We start from the raw sequence: 6,000 nt of genomic DNA, 5'->3' as shown, positions 1-6,000 counted from the left end.
GCCCAATGAGGGCATTGTATGCTGAGGCAACGTCGACTATAATGTAGTCGATGCTTAACGTTTTAGATTGCTCGCCTCTTCCGAAGGTAGTGTGTAGCGAGATGTATCCTAAGGGGTGGATCGGGGTGTCCCCTAGCCCAAATAGGTCGGAGGGATAGGCCTTTAGCTCTTTTTCTTCAAGTTCGAGCTTGTCGAAGGCCGCTTTGAACAGGATATCTGCTGAGCTTCCTTGGTCAATCAGGGTTCGATGTAAGTTGGCGTTTGCTAGGATAATGGTGATCACCATAGGATCGTCGTGGCCGGGTATTATCCCCTGAGCATCTTCTTGGGTAAATGAGATGGTTGGCAGCTCGGGCAGGGGATTGTCTTCTCGGACATGATAGATCTCTTTGAGGTGTCTTTTTCGCGAGGATCTGGATGTTCCTCCGCCTGCAAAACCTCCGTTTATCATGTGTATGTGCCTTTCAGGGTTATGCAGGGTCTGTTCGGCCTGATCCTCGTTATCTCCCCTCCTTCTCTTTTTGGTCTCTTCTCCTTTCTCCGCTATGTATCTGTCGAGTTTTCCTTCTCTGGCTAGCTTTTCTATAACATTCTTCAGGTCGTGGCAGTCATTAGTAGAATGACCGTAGAGCTTGTGGTATTCACAGTATTCGGACCGATCTCTCCCCGCTCTCTTGTGTTTTAAAGGTCGGGGCGGTGGGATTTTTTCGGTGTGGCATACTTCTCTGTAGACGTCTACCAGGGAAACTCGGAGGGGAGTGTAGCTATGGTACTTCCGTGGTTTGTCCGAGTTGGACTCTTCTTTCTTTTTCTGTTCTCGATCTCGGTCTCGGGGTGGGTAGGTTGATTCCTTCCTAGAAGAGTCTCTTAGCTGGGAGGTTTCCTCCATGTTGATATATTTTTCTGCCCGCTCTTGCACCTCGTATAAGGAGGTCGGGTATCGTTTTGATAGGGATTGGCTAAATGGTCCTTCTTTTAGGCCGTTTGCTAGTCCCATGATGGCTGCTTCAGTGGGCAAGTGTTGTATGTCCAGGCAGGCTTTGTTGAATCGCTCCATGTATTCTCGGAGAGTTTCTTGGTTACCCTGTTTGATCCCGAGTAGACTGGGGGCATGTTTTGCCTTGTCCTTTTGAATAGAGAACCTTGTTAGGAATTTTTTGGTTAGGTCCTCGAAGCTGGAGATTGATCCTGGTGGCAGGTTGTCGAACCACTTCATGGCCGACTTGGTGAGAGTGGTGGGGAAGGCTTTGCACCGAATCGCGTCGGAGGCGTCGACCAGGTACATTCTGCTTCGGAAGTTGCTGAGGTGGTGACTTGGGTCGGTGGTGCCGTCGTAGAGATCCATATCAGGTGGTTTGAAGTTTCGCGGTACCTTCTCCTTCATGATCTCTTGCGTGAAGGGATCATGGTTGTTTTCGGGGGTGGTGTCGCGTTCCGTCCGGTCTTTCAACTCGGCCTCTATCTTCCGCAACTTTTCTTCTAACTCTCTGCGCTTGCGAGCTTCCCTTCTCAAATCTTGTTCAGTTTCTTTCTGCTTTTTTATGTCCTCTTCGAGTTGTTTCAGTCGGTTTTGCTGTGCCCGTACTGCTTCTAGAATTCCTGAGCTCTCTTCTTTTTCGGGATTTTGTGGATTTTTGTTTGGAAGTGATGTCTTTGGGCGATTCTGTTTGTTTCCTCCTGGAGTGCGTGGTGATAGAGGGCTGTCCGGTCGTTCTCCGGTGTCAATTTCCTCTTCTTGTTCTGATGTAGCGTGGTTATTGTTGGGAGGGTCGTCCGCCATGGTAAAGGGATGACTTCCAGGGTCCCCGGCAACGGCGCCAATGTTCCGAGGGTTACCTGAAACGTGTAGCTCGGTCGTCTGGCAAGACCCGAGGTAGGGGTACCGTGACCCGAGCTTGGTGTGCTGAGCGGCTGGGGGTTGTACCTGCAATGACACTCCGATGCTTAAGTTAGCATGGGTCCAAGCAGATATTGAGTAGAATTAGAGTATGAGTTATACCTGGGTGCTCCAGTGTATTTATAGTGGTTGGCCGTGATCTTCCCTGGATAAGATATTCTTATCTTATCTTATCTTTTGGGAGTTTTATCTCTATCTTTGCGGAACCGCCTCTTCTAGGCCTATTTCGGCCTTTAGGTTTTGGGCTGCGTTCCTTTTGATGGGCCTTCCTTGCTATGATGTCCGAGGTCCGACCTTTAGGCGTGGGCCTTTGGATGAGGTCGGACCTTCTGCGAACTTCCCGAGTTTGGAGATCTCGGTCAGGGTATGAACAGTTTCATTAGCCTCAATTTAATCTGAGTGCAGAATTTGGGGAGGTCTAATTTCAGCTGAACATGGAGTTTGAGTCACTTGAACAATTTAAGCAGGCTCTGAAGGACTTCACCATATCAGAGGGTAGGAGGATACTTTACATGAAAAAGGATAAGAGAAGGGTCAGAGCTGCTTGTATACATGGAGGCTTCATGCCTGGAAAAGAAGTGCAAAAAGCCAAGGCAAAGGCAAGAAAAGCAGCTAAGGAAAAGGCAAAGTTAGAGGCTGCTAAAGAAGCTAATGAAAATGACAAAGCTAAAATGGTGGTGGCAACAAATGAGGCTCTTCCTAAAGGTGAGAAAGACAATGATACAGCTATTATCAATGAGGTAGAAGGACGAACTAATGCAGTAGATAATGAAAACTGTGGAAATGAAGGTGAGAAAAATGGTGAAACAGAGAAGCATGACTGTCACTGGCTTATATACATTGCAAAGAACTCACGGTCAGGTGGATATCAAATAAAGACATACAACCCCACTCACACTTGTGGAAGAGAGTTTGGTAGCAATATGGCAGATCAAAATTAGGTAGCAAGGAAGCTAGAAAATAGATTGTTGAGTCAACCATGGTTGACACATGCAGAGGCATGTGATCACATGAAGGTTAATTACAATGTGATACTCAGTGACAAAATGCTGTATAGAGGACTTCGAATGGCCAGGGAAAAGTATGTTGGTAACGAGAAGGCGCAATATGGCAAGCTGTGTGGCTATCTGAATGAGATACACATGTATGAGGTTATTTTATTTCAAAGAATAACATTTCCTGAGATTTCAATAATTTGATAACATGGACTGATGAAAAATAATATTTTTTACATTTTATGTTAATTCCTGTTTGAGAAAAATAACTTACTATAATATTATAATACATTAGAATATTGTTAGTGATCTAAGTGAATTCTTGTCATACTAAGATACATGTTTACACAGGAGCAATGCAGGTTCATCTGCACTGTTGGCAGTGAAGCTTATACCTCAATCTCCTCCATTATTTGATAAATTGTATATTTGCTTAGATGCCTGTAAAAGGGGGTTCAAGGCTGGATGTCGCCCCTTGATAGGTTCAGATGGATGCTTCTTGAAGGGTTTTAAGGGGGACAATTATTGTCAGCTGTAGGACAAGACGCGAACAATCATTCTTATGTGATTGCGTATGCAGTAGTTGACAGTAAGACAAAGGCAAGTTGGAAATGGTTCTTGGAATTGTTATAAGATGATCTTGGGCCATGCACTGCCGATGCTTGGAACTTCATCAGCGATCAACAGAAGGTATCCCTGAATATCTCTTAGTGTTTGTTATGTTAACTAACTGAGTGCTTTGTATTATTCATAGTTTAATCACTGTTAACTATGTTTTTTATTTTCATAACCAACATTTTGATGCCTATTATTTTCTAGTCTGTTTGAACTGTAATTGGTATGCGAAATCGTGATTCACACTTTTCACAACTCCGCAAAGCTGACCAGCAAGTGGACTGGGTCGTCCAAGTAATACTTTACGTGAGTAAGGGTCGATCCCACGGAGATTGACGGCTTGAAGCAAGCTATGGTCATCTTGTAAATCTCAGTTAGACAAATTCAAATGGTTATGAGGTGTTGATAATTAAAAGATAAATAAAACATAAAATAAGATAGAGATACTTATGTAATTCATTGGTGGGAATTTCAGATAAGCGTTTGGAGATGCTTTGTTACTCCTGAACCTCTACTTTCCTATTGCCTTCATCCAATCATGTGTGCTCCCTTCCATGGAAAGCTGTATGATCCTCTCAGTGAAAATGGTTCGGCTATGGTCTCTATACAGCTAATCAACTGTCAGATTTCTCGTCTCGGATGAAAAAATACCAGCCACATCTACTGCAGGGCTAATCATCTATCGGTTCTCACTAGCATCGGAATAAGATCCATTGATCCTTTTGCACACTGTCACTACGCCCAACATTCGCGAGTTTGAAGTTCTTCACAGTCATCCCTTCCCAGATCCTACTCGAAATACCACAGACAAGGTTTAGACTTTCCGGATCTCAAGAATGCTGTCTATTGTTCTAGCCTATACCACGAAGATAGTAATCTCAGATTTATATGCTCTGTTGTCAGGAGAGACGATGTGAATCGTTGATTAGAGACCCAAGAGAATATACTCCGGCTGTCGTTCAATGACTACGTTGAACATCATGTAGACCGCTTTGTGGTTGTCAGGCACGCGGATCTTGTCTAAGCAAGTACTGAAGATAGAGGGTGATTGTCATGGGTCACCCCTTCAGTCTGACTTAACTGAATTAAGTACAAGAGTATATCTTGGAGAAGAAGTAGGCGTGAATTGAATGAAAAAACCATTGTACTTGCATTAATTCATGAGGAACAGCAAAGCTCCTCACCTTGATCTATGAGGTGTAGAAACTCCACCGTTGAGAATACATAAGAACAAAATGGTCTAGGCATGGCCGAATGGCCAGCCTCCAAAAAGGGTTCGAAGAACTCCCAAAAGGTCCAAGACTTCGAATACAATAGTAAAAAGTGCCATTTATACTAAACTAGTAAACTAGGTTTACAGAAAATGAGTAGATAGTGCAGAAATCCACTTCTGGGGCCCACTTGGTGTGTGTTTGGGCTGAGCCTTGAAGCTTTCACATGCATAGTCCATCCTTGGAGTTAAACGCCAACTTTGGTGCCAGTTCTGGCGTTTTACTCCAAAAAAGGGTCTCTAGTGGACGTTTGGACGCTATTTTGGGCCATCAAATCTCGAGCAAATATGAACTATTATACATTGCTGGAAAGCCCAAGATGTCTACTTTCCAACGCAATTGAGAGCGTGCCAATTGGGCTTTTGTAGCTCCAGAAAATCCAGTTTGACTGCAGGGAGGTCAGAATCCAACATCATCTGCAGTCCTTTCTCAGCCTCTGAATCAGATTTTTGCTCAAGTCCCTCAATTTCAGCCAGAAAATACCTGAAATCACAGAAAAACACACAAACTCATAGTAAAGTCCAGAAATGTGATTTTTGCATAAAAACTAATAAAAAAATATACTAAAAAGTAACTAAAACATACTAAAAACTACCTAAAAACAATGCCAAAAAGCGTATAAATTATCCGCTCATCGCAACACCAAACTTAAATTATTGCTTGTCCCCAAGCAACTGAAAACAAAATAGGATAAAAAGAAGAGAATACACAATAAATCTCAAAATATCAATGAAGCTTAGTTCTAAGTAGATGAGCGGGGCTTGTAGTTTTTTGCTTCTGAACAGTTTTGGCATATCACTTTATCCTTTGAAATTAAGAATGATTGGCATCTATGGGAACTCAGAATTAAGATAGTGTTATTGATTCTTCTAATTCAGTATGTTGATTCTTGAACACAACTACTTATGAGTATTGGCCGTGACCCTAGGCATCTTGTTTTTCCGTATTACCACCGGATACATAAATGCCACAGACACATAACTGGGTGAACCTTTTCAAATTGTGACTCAGCTTTGCTAGAGTCCCCAGTTAGAGGTGTCCAGAGTTCTTAAGCACACTCTTTTTGTTTTGGATCACGACTTTAACCACTCAGTCTCAAGCTTTTCACTTGGACCTTCATGACACAAGCACTTGGTTAGGGACAACTTGATTTAGCCGCTTAGGCCATGATTTTATTCCTTTGGGCCATCCTATCCATTAATGCTCAAAGCCTTGGATCCTC

The sequence above is a fragment of the Arachis stenosperma genome, chromosome 10 (assembly GCF_014773155.1).
Source record: "Arachis stenosperma cultivar V10309 chromosome 10, arast.V10309.gnm1.PFL2, whole genome shotgun sequence".
NCBI lineage: Eukaryota > Viridiplantae > Streptophyta > Magnoliopsida > Fabales > Fabaceae > Arachis > Arachis stenosperma.
This window is presented reverse-complemented; position numbering follows the sequence as displayed.